The sequence below is a fragment of the Gossypium hirsutum genome, chromosome A06 (genome assembly GCF_007990345.1).
Source record: "Gossypium hirsutum isolate 1008001.06 chromosome A06, Gossypium_hirsutum_v2.1, whole genome shotgun sequence".
NCBI classification, from domain to species: Eukaryota; Viridiplantae; Streptophyta; class Magnoliopsida; order Malvales; family Malvaceae; genus Gossypium; species Gossypium hirsutum.
Window position 1 is genome coordinate 18,399,750 of NC_053429.1, and position 18,501 is coordinate 18,418,250.

Genomic DNA, 18,501 nt, shown 5'->3' on the forward strand with positions numbered 1-18,501 from the left:
AGCCTTTGAACAAGTTTAGAACTAAATCGAGACCAATTTGAAACATTTACAAAATAACAGATAAAAATGAAAATAGGGGTCACAAGGCCGTGTAACACGGCAGAGATCGTGTGGTGCAAGGAAATGGTCGTGTGGCCAAACCATGTGGCAGAGCTCAGACCTTGTGAAAGTATACACACATCCGTGTCTCTAGACCGTGTAACTAACTGATGTTGTGTGGACCTAAAATTACCCTAAACTTGTGTGGCTCATACGACCGTGTCAACCAGTTGTGTGTGACACACGACTGTTTGGTAGCCCATGTACAACATAAATAACATGTTTCAAGCAATTTCCATACCATTCATACCAAATGACTTATAATGCCATTTAACACCATTTAGACCTACTTCAAAATATGTACATTACAAGACCAAAATATTAATTTACTAATCATACAAACAAGCAATCAATATGCCTTTATTAACACCAACAATTCAACCATTAAACAATAAGTAAACTTTACCATTCTTGACAAGTTAATCATACCTAAACATTCATATGCAAGCATTAAGTCTTTAACTAAAATATCAATAGGAAAAGTTCAAAATATAACCTAAAACTTTTTACCAATTTCATCAAGTAAAATGTACCATAACCACCAATGCTTTTAATCATTTCATATCACAACTCAATTACACCAAATGCAAACATTTAACTAACATACCAAAGTCCATTTCCATTTCATGCTATCATCTAAGCAAATACTTAATACTATCCATGTCTTTGCCATAATCATCTATGTGTTAAATTACCATATGTATATATTTAAATATTTATATTCATTCAAATACAACCGTGCCAAACCACAAACACAAGTTTTACATTTCAATATTTAATCCTCTTAGGTACACGCCAAAAATAACAAGCTCAAAACATCAAAAGCGTACCAAATTGGGAGACGAAAGGTGTATGGTTCTCGATAGACAAGTTCCAGAAAATTCAAAATCTATAAAAAAAAAAGTAACCCAAGTAAGTATATAAAATACTTAGCAAGCTCATACAATATAAACAAATAGCTTACCTTAACCATTTAACAATTACATGAATCAATATGAAACTAATTCACCTATCATAGCATTCAAAACATCAACCGTATGAGATTTAGTTCAAACTGCATATATAATTTCAAATGGTAAAATACCAACTTTAACTCAAAATTCATCATGAACCCATTTTCCAATTTTTCACTTTGCAACAATTTTATCATAAAAAATTTCATCATATATCCTTGTCATATTCATTCATATCATGACATAGTTCAACAATTTCGGGACAATAAGTAATGAACATATAGATATTCAGAGTTCGTATTTCATCCACATTAATGATACAATTTCACACTGTATATCCATTGATTTTTCCAATGGAACTTTGTAAAAGAACACGATACACAAGTGTGAGAAACATTTAATGCTCGTTCGAGCTAGTCGGGTACAGAAACATATGTGTTAGGTTACCCATCTGGGCTAAACCATTGTTGTAACATCTCGAAAGCTGCTACAGTAAGAAAGTGTGATATTATCTTTAATACAGTAAAATGAGGAAATAAAGTGACAAAAGGGAAAGTTTGAGTTGTGTCAACAAAATCTATCTAGGAAGTATATTATGATGTATTAATTAAAGTAAAGACTAAATCGAAAAAGTGAGAAAAATTTTGTGACCCAAGAGTAAATACTCAAAATTTGAGGGTTAAAATATAAATATAGAAAATTTGAAGGACCAATAGTGCAAATATTTTAAAGGTGGAAAGATCTAAAAACTAAGGAAAATGGATGAATTAGGACCAAATTGAATAAGTGGAAAAAGTATGAGGTTTTAAATCACAATTTTACTAAAATGAGTGATGATTCAATGGAGGAATTCTGAAGGATCACAAGGGGCAAAATGGTCATTTAGCAAGGAAGATAATTTTGAAGAGTAATGATGATGTTGGAGATATTTTAAATTAATTAAATAAATATTAGTTTATTAATATTTTGATTGGACATTTAATTATATTTAATTATTATTTTATTTAGTATATAAGGAAAGAAAGATGAATAATTCTCTTCATCTTTCCATAGTTCCAACGTGTGAAGAAGAAAAGAAAGAAAGAAAGAATTTATTTTCTTTACAATTTGGTCCTTTCACAAAAAATCCACTAGTTTCACTTTGAAATCAAAAGAATTTCCATAACCATCAAGAGAGAAAAATAATAAGGAGACTATGGGAATAACACCCCTTATCCGTACCCAAGAAGGGACTAGGTACGAGGCGTTACCAGACATGTACTCTAACATTTTCAGGAAATACAGGTTGTAAAATTTCGTTCCAAATTGAACCCAATCAAAAAACATCTTAGTGCCCTATTATGGGCCTACGAGTCCCAAAACATACATTGAAAATGGTCCGAGAATAAACTGAGGACCTAAGAAAATTTTTAGGGAATTTCTAGGTTAATGTTTCACATGCTCGTGTGGAGACAATGCACACCTCCACACGGTTGAGACACACGGCCTTGCCTCTACTCGTGTATTTACTACCATTCATTCTAACTTAAAATTTTTAGGTGCAGGGGACACACGGCCATATCACATGCCCATGGGCTAGTCCGTGTGTCACACACGGCCTAGACACATGCCCGTGTGTCTACCCGTGTGGACCTTTTTAGGCTATTTTCCAAGCCTTTGGTCACCCTCTAACATCCACTCTCACTTATAGACTCCAATGATATTTAACATAGCCTAATTATACTCTTAAATGACCTTAATAAGCCTCATTGCATGTAAACCTCATCTTATCGGTTTTATACATGCTAGGTTATTCCTTTTGTACTAAGGGTTTCTATGCCTTATAACACTTTTAAAGTTGGCTCATTATCTTAACTCATTGTGAATTATAACTTAGCCATCCCTTGTGATTTGGTTACATTACATATACTAAATTGTGATATGCCATATTTAATTATCATAAGAACATTTGGACATAAACATGCACAAATTTGTAGGTCATAACCTACATCGAAATGAGCCAATTTCCATGGCCATATACAAGTGAACACACATACTTTTATAAGCCTTCATGTTGGCTAATTAAATGACACATATAACAAAATAACAAAAGCCCTATACATGCTATTGAACAAAATAAGAGTATCTATATACCAAAGCTAGACAAGATGAGAGTGTGTTGATTCTCCAACCGTCTCCCAATCTTCGCCAGTCCACAAGCTCTGTAAGACAGGGAAAAGAGAGGGGTAAGCATTTACATGCGTAGTACGCCTGAATAACTAGAAAGTAAACTTACCAATTAATTAACATACATCCATATTAGGCAATAAAACCAATAAATATGAAATAGTTTCCCTATCACATGCACTCAATCAACAGGTTAGTCCCATAACAATACACCATGTAATTTGTCTTAGATGAGCTCATCATCCAACATTTTTATTTTCATATCTCATGTTAATCCTGTGGAGTTTCTTGGAAATCTCGATGGATTATCCATTTACCGTCAATTCATAAGAGCGATCATCTCAAATACGCGCTCCCGCGAAATCCCTCGCAATGTAAACTCATAGGGTGATGTCAGGATTACCAGTCCAGGCTAAATCCCTTATAGCGACAAACACCCATAATGTGTTTGGATTTGAATTACCAGTCCAGGCTAAATTCAGACCCTAATCGGATTACCCATCTAGGCTAAATCCACAATGTACACAGTTCTTCGGGAGGCTCGATCACTCAAGGAACACCCGTCCGGGCTAAATCCTTTTTATATTTGAGATCAACGGATTACCCGTCCGGGCTAAACCCTTTTCTGCAACACATGCAGGATCTCAAGTCATGTAAGCCATGATTTATCCATCGAATTTCCCTTTTTACTTCAACTGGGACATTTATTATCATATCATTATTATTAACATATTTCATGGATTTTCATGCCATCATTATAACCAATTATCATACATTCATAAAACATGAAATTAGACATATTAATATTTTACTTAAAGTTATTCGAACTTACCTGGTACTCATTTCGGTTTCGTGTTTCGGTTATTCTGAAACCTTTCGTTTTCCTCGATCAACCTCTAAAATTTGTTCCTCGGGTTCTTTAACAATAAAAATGAATCATTAATACCTTACATTATTCTTTTCGAGTCTAAATTTCACCTCTGGACAAAATAACCATTTTGCCCCTAACCTTTCACATTATTTACGATTTAGTCTCTAGGCTCGTATGATGAAAGGCATGAAATTTCTACATTACTCAAGCCTAGCCAAAAGTTTTTCCCTTTTATGGCAGCCCACATTTTCCATTATTTCACATTTCTACCACATATTTTACACCTTTTGCAAAAATGTCCTTTTAGGGGTTTTTCATGAAAATCACTTTGAAAAAGATGTTTAACACACATCCAACTTTCATATTCCTCTATAAAACATCAAAGAATAAACATGTCACACATGGGTCACTTTGCAAACATGAACCCTAACTCAAAATATGGGTAGAAATGGAAAGAGTAAGCTACCTAGATTTCAAAAATACGAAGAACATTAAAAACGGGGCTTGGGAGCACTTATTATTGAGCTTGAAAATGTTAAAAACCCTAGCTATTGTGGGCTTGAGAAATTTAGCTGGATGAGGGAGAAGAATGGCTGATTTTTTCCTTCATTTTCCCATTTTATTTCATTAATTAGCCAAATGACCAAAATACCTTTAAGTCCTTTCTTTAGAATTTTATCCATACATGCCCATTTTTGTCCAAAAACATAGAAATTGGGAAAATTGCTCCTTAAGGACTTCTAATTAGCAATCTAAAGCAATTTCATACAAATTGCTTCTAGAATCCTAGTTTTGCACTTTATTCAATTTGGTTTTTAAGAATTTCTTCATGAAACTTTAACACATGCATATTTTCATATTCTAGACCTCATAATAATCATAGAATAAATATTTCAACGTCGAATTTGTGGTCCCGAAACCACTGTTCCAACTAGGCCATATTTTGGGATGCTACAATGGGGAGTTAGAATATCAAGTTAGATTCAAGAAAATAGAAGTTTAAGGAGAGAGAAAATCAAGTTAAACTTTGGTTTCAAGCGAATAAGGTGTGGATGTTAAGATTTTATGTTATTTTTTAGTTTAGTAGTGATAGAAAAGCATAAAAATGGTGTTAAAGTAAAGATTTCTCATGAGGAAATATTGTGTTTTTGACATGTTGATGAAGAGAGAAGCTGAGTAGGTGAATCAAGTGGTATGAGAAGATAAAAAAAAAGAAATTTTGATAGAAAAGAGGTAAGTACCCATGAACTTCATTGTTTTTTAAGGATTAAAATGTGAGCTTTGTAAAGTAAGTGGTAATTAAGTAAAAAAATAAAAAAAAGTGTGAAATAATTTATTATGTGAAGTAGGAATTTATAATAAAAGTATAATAGTTAGGTTATGTGGTAAAAAAAATATACAAAGTATTAGATAAGTGAAATTATGGGAAAATGTGAAATTTTATGGAAATAAGGACTAAATTGAAAGACTTGAGAAATACATGTGGTAGAAATAACACAAATGAAATACATAGAAATTTGATGTGGAAAATGAGATAGTGGAATTAATTATGTGAATTAACTGAGATGTCAAAGAAAAATTGTGTAATAATGAATAGAGAACTTTTATGAAAAAGGGTAATTAAGTTGGAAAATTATAAAAGTTTACAAGGAAATATTGATAATAAAGCACAAAGTGAAAAATAAAAGAATATATTAATTTTGTAATCCAAACTACAATTATTTCCTAAGTTGTGGAAATTAGGGGTTAAATCGTAAATTTGGGAAAATTTATATTAGAAATAGAAACGTGAGGTGCATAACACTTAGAAAAAGAAAAATTGATGTTGTAGTGAATTTTGGAACATTAATAAGTATTGAATTATGTTATATGTGTTATTAAATGTAAACTATATTGTTACATAAAATATTGTGCTAATGACCAAATTACAAAATATATAAAAGTGATATGTGAAATACATGATAAGGATTATTAGTGAATTATGGATGAATAGTGAATTTAGAAATATATTACATGTATTAAAGATACTGAAGATATAAGTATACGGATTATTGGTACAAAGATTAAATTGTAAAGTATGTAAAAGCATTATGCAAAAAGTGTAAAAGTGATGTGTGTATATTATGACTTGCCCAAGTAGACGAGAAAAGAACTATTGGGATATTAGTAGCATGCTATTAAGGCACCTTAGCGCTCTCTCTGATTATTAGCATGTTAGTGCTCTCCGATTATTAGCACGCTAGTGCTATCTGATTAGCACATTTGCACTCTCTGTATAGCACTTTAGTGCTCTCTATTTAATAGTGCATAATAATACACCTCCATATCAGTTCCATATATCCTAAGTGTTCTGTTTAGTCTAATGGGCCTCTACTAAAAAGGTAAACCATTTTCGTTACAATGTAAAGGTTTATCTCCGATTAATGTTCGAAATATTAAATTAGTAAAGTGAAGACGTAAGTAATTTGAATGTATTTGAGGAAGTATAAGAAAGACAATGACTAGTAAGTTAAATATGTAAAAATCAATTGTGAAAGAAATAGTGAGGAAATCATGAAAATTTACACTAAATGGTGAAATATGATACATGTATAAAAAGAGTAGTAATTTTTATAAGTTGATTTGAGGACTTAAGGACTAAATTGTGAAATAAGTAAAAATTTACAAATTAATATGACAAATAAATAAAGAAACGGATATTGGAAATTAAGAAATTTAATAGAATTTAAATATCACAGGTACTTACTAAGTCTTCACTGACTTAACGCGTTTATTTGAATGCATAGGTAAAGTGATTTTGAAGAGTTGTAGTTGAGGTCGTGGACATCCATCTTATCACATCTCCAAGTGCCAAGAGGGTATGTTTAATAATTTGGAATGGAATGACATGTACTTAGGAATATTAAGTGTGTTCTAAGTAGTAGGGACTAAAATATAAGTTATGAAAACTTTATTTTTTTATTGTTCAAATATATTAGTGATTAGCCAAAATCACTTTGGCACCAAATTTAATATTCCTATATTAGGTTCCTTTGGTCGAACCGAGTATAGGGGTGTTACAATTGACAACACAAAGAAATAGCTTGACCAGGGCTTTGAATACATGTAAGGTTACTAGTCCAGGCTAAACCTTTAAAACGACAACGATTACTAGTCCAGGCTAAATTTGTGTCACATGTATATCCGAGTCCACAAAAAATGCTAGAGCTCGGTCTAGAATAGGAATCATTCAGAAATCTCGTGTATGAAACTTTTGCTCGGTCCATCAGAACTATCTCAGAATTCACTTTATTTCACATAGTCCAATTCCATTTCAGTAGTTTATATATATAATTAACAACATCTAATAATGATCTGTAACCACGAATAATATTATGAACTTACCTGTCAAAGTAATTCAATTATCAGGGAGTAATCGACAATTTTTCCTTTTCCTCATATGTCCTTCGATCGATGAGATTCTTGATCTAAAGTATAGTTTAATTCAATTAAATCAATTTAAACCACATAAACAATCGAATTTATGCACTGCCCTTTTAATCATATTTTACAAAATTACCCTTAAACTTTTACATTTTATTTAATTTAGTCCCTAAAATTAGATAACTTTCAAATTTTGACTTGAAACTTTAAACCAATTTCAATTACAACCACCTATTATAAAAAATCACGAAAATTACATGTAAATTTCAAGATATTAACATTTTAGTCCTTATGTTCAAAATTAACAAAAATCACTTTATAAAATAGTCCTAAACATTTCATAGCTTCCAAATCTATCATTTTCTATAAAAAAAATTTAAGAATCATTAGTGGAAAATTTTAAAATCTTTAACAGTTTTGAAATTGAAGATACGGGTTAGCTGGACCTAATTACAACTATTTCAAAAATATAAAAATGATAAGATGATTACAGTCGTAAACCAACTGAAAATCTGACTAAGGCAAGTGCACCTATCAATTAATAGTATAGCTACAATGAGCAAAGTTATCGTTCCCACGAAGACTAAAAGTACTAGTAATTACCGTCTCTTTATTATTTAACTGACAAATTGGAGTAATTGATTAAAATAAAATTAATTAAATTAATTAACCAAAGAACATGGAAAATAAAAAAATCAGGAAAATAATCTAGTAAACAACTAAGAAGCGAAACAATACCCAGAAAAGAATTCACCTAGATTTCATCTGTCATTATCAATCTAAGTTACACAATTTCTTCACTTAGTATCTTGATCCATAGAAATCCCTAAACTATGCTAATATCTCTCTTCAAGACTAAGAGCTACTGGCTCTAGGTTGATTAATTGAAATTTCTTTCTAATAAAACCCCTGTTGTCGCATTAACTCGATCTATGGATCCCCCTATTAGATTTGACTTTAATCCGATAGATTTGTGTCGTCCTATTTTTAAGATTGCATACAAATTCACTCAATTATGCTATATCTATTATTAAACAGGGTCTATTCCTCCTCTGATTTAAGCACATCAAATATGGATTACTAGTCTAGAAATATTAAACCAAGAATTAAACACACATAATTAGGAATAAGATACAAGTATTTATTGTGTAAAAATAGAAATCAAATAACATAATCCATCCTAGAGTTCATCCCCTAGGTATTTGAAAAAGTAGTTCATGATAGTAAATAAAAATACCCCAAAGACAGTATAACCATAAGAAACGAAGAAACTCATATTAAATTTCAAAGGAATCAAGAGGAGATCTTCAATTTTGATGAAAATGTACTTTAAAGTCAGCTTCAATGGTGTTTTTCAAGTTGTTTTCTTCAGTATTCCATGATGGCTTACTCCCCTCTTTTTATGTTTGGTATATATAGGTCTTAGAATGCCCGAAAAATCTGAAAATTGCAATTTTTCTCGTGTTTGGAATGCGATATGCGATTTTCACACAGTTTGGCACATGGCCATGTGGTAGCTCGTGTGGCTCACACAACTGTGTGTTCAGCTTGTGTGGAATGGCTTAGCCCGTGTGGCTCTTGAAACCTATTCTGATTTTTCAATTTTTGCTCATTTTTCGCTCCTTTTGCTTCCAAATGCTCTCCCAATTATAGAAACATGAATTTAAAGGATTAGGAGTATAAAATTCACCATTTTACTTCGAATAATCATCTAAAAATGCATTAAGATTAGGATTAAAACATTTACTTTTAACATCTACCACAAGAAATGAAATTGATTTACTTACAAAACAAGAGGCCAAAAGTTACTTAAATCTCGTCAATGGCTTCTCAAATTTTCTTTCGTTCCAAGCGACAGAGAAATAGCAAACAGAAGGTGACCGCTTTACTTTTATGTTTTATTCTTTTATTTAATATAATTAAATAAAATTTAAATTTTACTTCTTTAACTTAATTCATGTAAATTTAATAAATAATTTATTAATAATCATGCACCAACCATCCCACTAAGGTTATTTGGGCCTAATTATAACATAAGTCTATACACATTTAATGATTAAATCTTTAATTAATAAAATTCAATAGCGATTAATTTTTACAATTGCTACGATTTAGTCTTTACACCTTAATTAACTATTTAAACGTTAAAATTTCTATAACAAAATTTAATATAACTATTATTAAATATTTACAGGCTCGATTTATGGAAACGAGGTCCCGGTACTTCATTTTCCAAAATTACTTTACTTTGATGACAACCCACTTGCACTTAACTAATTATCTAATTAAATAAAAATTATCAAATAAAATTCTCTTTATTATAATATTTGACTTGTAAATATTAAATAATAATATTTATGTACTTACTCATCGAAATTGTGGTCATGAAACCACTGTTTTCAACACTACTGAAAAATGAGTTGTTACACAACTGTTGTGGCTGCTGTTATTTTTGTTGGCCGTTGTTCCTGCAAAATTTTTCAACATGGCCTAACTGCTTGCAAGCTCTACATTGCACATTATGCTTGAACTAACAATATGCTTCCAAGTGAGTAGTCCTTTTACAATGAGAGCATGGTGGATATTTTTTCTTTCCACCATCTCTTTTAGACTTATTTTTATTGTCTGACCAACTCTTCTTCCCTTTGTAGCTAGAGAAGCTCGAGCTTCCTTTACTTTTGACTTGAAATGCAACTTCATGATGCTCCTCCTATCTGGCTCTTCTTTGTTCCAGAGCATAGAGTGCATTGATTAGCTCAGTCAAAGAGATTGTTGACAAAATCTCTCGAGTCTTCCAAAGAAGAAACCTTGACTTCATATCTCTCAAGTAAGGCTGCAATAACCTTTTCCACTATTCTGCTTTCACTGAATTGGTCCCCAAACAGTCTTACATTGTTCACAACAGCGTTAATCCTTTTGGTCTCCAAATCAGTGATGGTAATTCTTTTTACTGTTAGATATATATGTAATTACGTACTGATGTTGAACAAGAGATGACTTGATAAAGTTTGACGTAATTATAATATGTTGTTTTAATCCAGGAAGAAATGAACGCTGGGAATGAGGTTGGTGCCGTAAATACTCCATACTCAAGGTTGAATGAAGCTCTACTTTCTGATGAGGATATTGAAGAGGTAATGAATGATCCGCTAACTTATACATGCTGGAAGATAAAGAACATAGATTTCATTTTCTTCCACTTTGTTATGAGTAATTATACACATTTGAAGTTGCAATCCTCCCCTAGGCCTGATTTCCATCTAAGGAATAGTGCCAAACCTTAATAATTCTCAACTCTTGATGATCATTGATAATCTATTATTTTGTTCTTCCTCTATAATATCACAACTAGATTTAGTGAATGAATTCTGTACTTGAAACCTGTGTTCAGAGGCGGATACAAGGGAGGCTGGCAGTGGCCTTCACCTCCCTAAAATGAAAAATTTCTATTTAGGCCTTTGAATTAAGGTAAAATTTTAAATTTTAAATTTTAAATTCGATTTAGTCTTTTAAAAATTATAAAGATATAGACTATAAAAAATTAAATTTTCATTTGGCCCCCTAAAAATTTGTTCTGGATTTGCCCCTGCTTGTGTTACAAAGATTCAAAGACCGAGTGTAGGAAAGCTTCGAGTTGTATAGCTGACACCAGCTATATATTTACTAAAGAAAGCAAGGTGAAAGAGATGAAATGACCCAACTGACCTTTGTGGAATTGAAACCATGGCATAAGATTACAATCTCTTTAGACTCGGTTTCATGCAATAATCCCACCAGTTTTTCACCATGCTTGTTCGGAATTATCATTCTCTGCTGCTCAATCACTAAAATGTAGAAAAAAAAAGGGTCCTTTTTTTATTTTCAAAATTCTTTACATTGATTCTATAAAAAAAAATTCTTTACATTAAAGACAAAATGGAACCATAATAAAGTTATAAAAGAAAGGAAATACTAATAATTTGGGACCTGGGCTTTGGGCAGAATGAGAGTGAGCCATCGTCGAGATTGTGGAGTTTGGTTTAGAGATACGTCGACAGGTGGATGATATGAATGGGGTTCGTACCTGTGGAAAAGGAGATTTAGGATAAGTTGATAAATTTGAGAGCAGTGCTAACGAATCAAAGTTAAGGGAAATTGTGTCCATTTTTAAAGCTAGTTCTGCAATGATTCGTGCTTTCCGAAAAAAAAAAACATTTTCGGGATAAAATTTTCAAACTTCTCAAAAATTATTCTTGTGTCAATTTTTTATAGGAGAAGTATTTTTTTTCTTCTAAAAAAACTGCTTTTATCCCAAAAATACTTGTTAGAAGTAATACAAAAATACACTCTTAGGACCTCTGGTTGGCCTCTTTCTTTTATTGTGCTTAATAAAGCAAGACCTATAAATGGATTGAGATATAGGAAAGGTTTTCGGTTGATTCCGTGGCGCCATCAATTGTAATTTATTCTATTCCATTAAATAAATTATTAAAAAATATTTAAAATTAATTTCAATTATCCAATTCAATTGATTTTTTTACGGTTTAATTAGTTTTTACTGATTTTCGAGTCAACTGATTTAATACCCTTCTCTGTATTAATATCTGACTAATTCCCAATCTAATTAATTTGATCGACTGATTTGATCTAATTGACCGGTTCAATTTGATTCAAACAACCTTAACTATTACAAGGTAGAACAAGGCTTTGAGTATCCCTTCTAACCCATCAATCTGATAGAGTTTTTTTTAATGTTGGGAAAGGATAGTTTTAAGAAAAATTCAACGGTCAACATTTTTACTTTCTAGTTAATGATTTTAACTATTTAAATTAACTAATAACTTTATAAAAGTAAAAAAAATAATTATGTTAAATTAAAATATAACGACTAAATCCCATAATAGAGAGACCAAAATCTTAATTTTTTTAAACCTCAAGTTGTGGCTTATTAGCCAGGTGTTTACCTTTCCTAGAAATAGTTTGGGTTCGAATATTCGTTGTACTAAAACAGAGTCATAATTTGACCATTTAAATGGTTTAAAGTTAATTTAAACCATAAAAACCTAGATTTGTTCTATGGTCAATTTGATGTACAAATTGATGTTTGAACATAACATAGGTAGTACATCAGCGCATGAAGAAAATCAATGAGAGAAATAAACACAAATCTACAATGAGAGTCAAAGAGATAAGTAAAGACAGAATTAACACAACAGTTATCAACACAGTCTAGATCCTTCAATCCTACATTTACTAAATCTCACTCTGAGAATGATAAGGTTAAGCATATTCAATCATCTTAAAGTCTCTTACCTTTTTCTCCAAGTCAATTGAAAAGATTAAAATGCTCATTTCATAGTGTAGCGAAATTCTCATTTGCTGCTTAGAAAGTAGCCAAACATTAATTACTTAGTCTAAAATGCCAACACTTAAATTAACTTTGAGTTGTCCTGAAAACATATTCAAATGGCTGGTCAGACAAGACAAAAATATGGCGTCCAACAAACAATTTAAAAGAATATTTAAACATTGATAAAACTTTAGAAACATAAGGTTCCAACATAAACATCCAAATTAAGAAAATGAAATGTTATCATATTTTTTTAAATACAAAGTTATGTAGAATTAATGTATAAAAATTAAGGCATCATTTAATTGTTTTAAATAATATTTTAGCATTCAAATTAAGAAATGGAGTATTATCCGATGTTTCTTTTAAATTGATAAATGAAATTAAATAATTTGGTATACATTTTATTTATTTATAAATTAAGAATGTAATAGTTTTTATTTTACACAAACAAATTTAATAATAATTTATTAATAATTTTATCACACACATATGCCTGTGGGCATCATGTATTTAGAATACATGTGTGCATTTAAAAATAACCTTTAATAAATAATGAAACATATAGTTTGAAATTAATAATAATAACTATCGAGACATATTTTGAAAGCAATGACTCGAGCAGTGATCATTGCGCTTGGCACTGCGTAGGTTTTATAACCTGCCTTATTTGTTAGCATGTCTGACCAAAACCTCTTGCTTATTTGTTGGCATCCTTTTGAGGATGTTGTGCAACCAATCTCGTGATTATAATTGAAGAAGAAATTTGATCAAATAAGATTATTGTTCAAGGATTTTAATGTGATCTACTTACATTATATACTAGGATATGTAATCCGAGCAAATATAAGTTGACTTTATGAAAATTTGTCTCAATTCTTTGTATTCCTATTATATTAAGGGTAATTGATTTGATGAGATTTGTGCAAATCGGGATGGATTAAAGTTTACTTTGTGAAGTTAGCTTGATGCTCTATATATGGAAGTCATGTTGGAAGAGTTTGATGAGGCAATTATGTGAGCAGTGCTCACTGCACTTGACATTGCGCAAGTCACATAACTTGCCTTATTTATAATCGAAAATCTTTTGTACCAAAACAATTGGGTTGTGATTATTGCTGATATCTTAGATGTATGATACCCCATCTTTGAATATCAATCTATTTGAAATAACATATCTTGAAGATTGGATTGAATCTGATCAAGCAATCGAATCCCCTTAAATGAGGAGATTGGATCGAGGCAACTTAAAGACTTATCTCTAAATATCTCTTACCGCTCTTGTACAAGTATAAGAAAAGGGAAAAAATATTCATAAATTAAGTCACGGCTATACTGCAAGCGTACAATGTCAAATTGTAATATAGATTTTGTTTACAACGAAATACCATAATAGTCCAAGGATCGCACTCAAGGGATTGATAAGGGAAGATGAAATAGTCAAGTCAACCAATAATAAAGCAAATACTAATCTAATCAACTCAGAGATAATTAGTGCAAAACCAAATAGAAATCATGCCACAACCAAATCTAACTTATCAATTGAACACACTAACCTCACCTTTCTCTTTCTTGCCTTAGATGATGCAAACGATCAATGTGATGGTCAATTGGTCCACTTATTACTCACTAGACTAATAAACATGTCTTGATTGCATCATTTGCCACTCCTAACTAGGAATCTCCTCTTGGTCTCATCCTAAACTAAAAGTTACCACCTAAGATCTTCTATCGGTCTCACCTAGGCACATAGTTCTCCTCTCGATCTCACTACCCGACATAATTATATCAAAATTTTACCTCATAGATGTTGGAAAAATCCCAGTTTGAAAACGATTTTCTTGCATAGCGGAAAATTAAAAATTTCAAAAATTGACCCGATCTATGATATTTATAGCAATAAACCATAATAAAATTCTACCTATATTTTTGGCTTAGAGGACGTTCATTGTTCTTGACTTTCAACCAAATGATCTTCTCCACTATTCTCGTACCATGAACTGCTTCGAGTGTGAGTCGAACCAATTGAATCAAGACATAGAACTAGAAAAAAATTTCTCTGTTTTATTTTGGGTGAAAACATAAATTTTCTCTTCTTAATAGAATTTGGTAGAATTTTTATTTTAAAAAATATATTTAATAGTTTAGAACAAATTCTCTCTATTTTTTGGCAGAGGAACAATCTTTAAAAGTTGTGTAAATAGCTCTATCAGTGCCATCTATTTATAGTGAGAGAAGGTAGAAACCTTATTGAATTGGAGAGGTTTATTTCAAATAGAAAAACAACTTCCTAGTTCAACTAGGAGAGGGAGAAAGGCTAATAGGGTGTGCTTTTTCCTTCATATGTATTATGATGGGGATTCGGGCCTCTCATTGTATTGGGCCCAATTATATGTGCTTTCTAAACTTTTAACCCAACACTTTATAATTTAATCCAACCCATACATATTTTTCTATTTTCCAAAATAAACATTAATGTTCTATATTAGAAAGTTTTCTCATCCCTATTTTGCCCCCAATAATTTAATTTAATTTATGTCTATTCTAACTTCACATCGGTTTATTTAATTTAATTTCATTTATGATATTTTTATTGTTATTTCAATTTCAATTTTTTTTATTAATTTTACTTTTATCAAATTTAAATCCATATTTCTTATTTTTGCACAAATCGTCACACGTCGTGGGCATGATAGTTGCCTGTCGCACAACCTGGTTAATTCAAAACAACAATTTTAGACATTCTAATCTCTATGGGATTGGCCTATTCCCTATACTACTATTTATTTCTTGTTGAGGCATATGAATATTAATTTTGGTGGATTCAACACCCATAAATTTTTGGCGTCATTGCTAAGGACTAGTGCTAACTAATTTTGTGTTTTCTTTTTTACCAGGTTTAGATGTATCAATGCTCGAGCATGATCTAGAAGTAGAGAAGACTGTTCGTGAAAAGACATGATGAACGATTGAATGTATTCCACTATGGCTATGAATTATCAATAGTTTGGGTTTATACCGAATTACCCAATGAAAGCAAAAGAGGTAAATGTATCTTCCATGGAAAGTAAACTTAGTCATATTGCTAATATTGTTCATCATATTGGTGCAGAAAATATGACATCGGTCATGATGTGTGGTATATATACTACACCTAGCCATGCAACAGAAGCATGTCTAATCTGGGAGGACTATTATCCAGGACAATTTAGCATCGTTGGAAGTTTCCATGGACCTCCTTAAGGGTGAAGTTTCCGAGACATACAATTATGGGTGGAGAGATTACTTCGATTTAGGCTATGGAATGAGACCCTAATTTGATCCATATTATCAGCCTAGTACACCAATGTAAGAACCATAATCTTTATGTACGTCTTTTGAAAAACTTTTTAATGCTTTAGCTGCTAACACTCTTGAATTCCATCAGGAAACAAAGACCAAAATGGAAATATTGGAGAGTCTAATGAGGCAGCTTGCTATCTCAATGGGTGAATAGGACTCCTAAAAGGAGTTTTCAATCCAAATAGAGCTTAACCTAAGCCAAAACATGAGTTCGATGACTCATAGAAGTGGAATAGTTCCAGAGCCCTATTTAGATAAAAATTGTGAACAATACTTGTGTAAGAAAGAATAGGATGATGAGCCACAAGCAAAAGTAGAACCAACACCTCCAAAAGTGATCATGATTCCACCACATTTTCTTGGAAGGCTAGTGAGAGACAAGAACAAAAAAGATGAAACTTACATTCTTGAGATTTTTCGCAAAAATGAGGTGCACATTCCACTATTGAACACTATGATAAATATACCTTATTTTGTGAAACTCTTGAAGAAATTTTGTACCAACTAGAAGAATCCCACTGGTTTTGAAGAGGTAAGTATGGGGGAGAACATATCCGTTCTTATACAGAATAAGATACCCCTAAATGCTAGGATGATTTCAATTCCATGTAAAATAAGTAATGTAGGTATTAAGAGAGCTATGTGCGATTTGAGTTCATTTATTAACATAATTTCATTATATGTTTATGAATCACTTAATGTTGGTCCTTTGAAAGATACACAGATTAGCCTCCAATTGACTAATAGCTCTACAGTCTACCCAAATGGAGTATTGAAAAATGTTTTGGCTAAGGTTAATAACTTAATATTTCCTATAGATTTCTATGTTGTATATAGGGAGGATGACGACTCTTTGAACGCTTCAAACATTCTATTAGGGTGAACATTTCTTAGCATTGCAATAACCAAAATAGGTATATTTAACAATACAATTGCTATGGATTTCAATGGTAAGGTTGTTGAACTCAGTATTTATGATTCACTAAAACATCCTAGTGAAGTGTCCAAGGTATGCGGTAAGGATATGATTGATTTTGTGACACATAATTCTTTAACTTACACAATAAAATTGAATTGATTTTATTGCTTTGCAGGAATGTTAATGAGGAAAAGTTAAGTCAACTTGGAGATCATCTTGTAGTTGAAGAAAAAAATTTAGATTTAATGCAAGATAGAGGTAATGAAGCCTCCAGATTATGGTGCCAATAACACAAAATTACCTTCCGCTTATTTTAAGCTTTAGCCATTTATTTTGCAAGCATTGACGTGGAATCGAAATTGTTGTGGTCTCCTTAACTTCCTCTTACTAGGAGACCATTAAAATCTTCTTCTTTAAGATGTGGAAGAAATTCATATTAGATATCCAAATTGAACCTAGCAATGGAGAATTTCAAGCCAACGACATTAAACAAATGAGCTTTTTAGGAGGCAACCCAAATTTATTTTATTCTCTTATTTGGTTTAGTAAATTTCTTTATCTTTATTTTTTTTATTCTAGTTATTTTACAAGAAACTCGACACATGTATGTGTTGAGGTCTTTGAATCTATACTAAATACATTTTTTTTATTTACCAAGAATCTTACGCTCAGGAAAAATGGTGGTTGCATTACTCATAAAAGAACTTGATACCTAAAAATATCAAACTACTCCTAAAAAAACATATTTTTCAAAAACAACTTTAAATTATTTTAATAATTAATTATTTTACTATATTAAAAAACCCTAAATGCTCAGCCTAGCCGAAAATTATGTTAGCTTGGATATTCTAAAATAAAAATAAACACTTTTTAATATATAATATAATATAATTGCACTTTTATTAATACAAATCTTTTATCAATTACCATATACTACTAAAATTATCATTATTGAAAAAAATGATTTTGAATTTAAAATGAGTGTTAATTAATTTAAAGTCTGCTAGTATAGGACTTTTTTGTCTACTAGGTTTAGCACGCCTTTTGTCTTTGTCTAGGGTTTCGTGATGGGTTGGTGGTTAGCGATTTTAGGGAGAAGATAAAGGAGGATCCAATGAATCTAAATATTTCTAAGGACGAAGAAGAGCCTTTTTAAGGCCAAGGGAACACAAGTCTGGTTGAAGAGGATTATAGACTTTCCTTAGTGGGGCAAGTTCTGACAGATAGTGTAGTGCACTTTCTATTGATGAGAAATACCCTAGCAGATCTATGGCATCGGTTGGGAAGAGTCTCTATCACGGATATCAGGGAAAAGAGGTATTTATTTCACTTTTATTATAATATAGATTTGAAGAGGGTGATTGAAGGTATGCTGTGGACCTTTTGTACGCATCTAATT

The 18,501-nt window shown here is 31.4% G+C and overlaps 1 pseudogene; it reads left to right on the forward strand.

Annotated features, from left to right (window-relative positions):
• LOC107887886 (CRM-domain containing factor CFM3A, chloroplastic/mitochondrial-like) overlaps positions 1-16,337 on the forward strand; it is a 47,132-nt pseudogene extending 30,795 nt beyond the window's left edge.
• Positions 16,338-18,501: the final 2,164 nt, after the last annotated feature.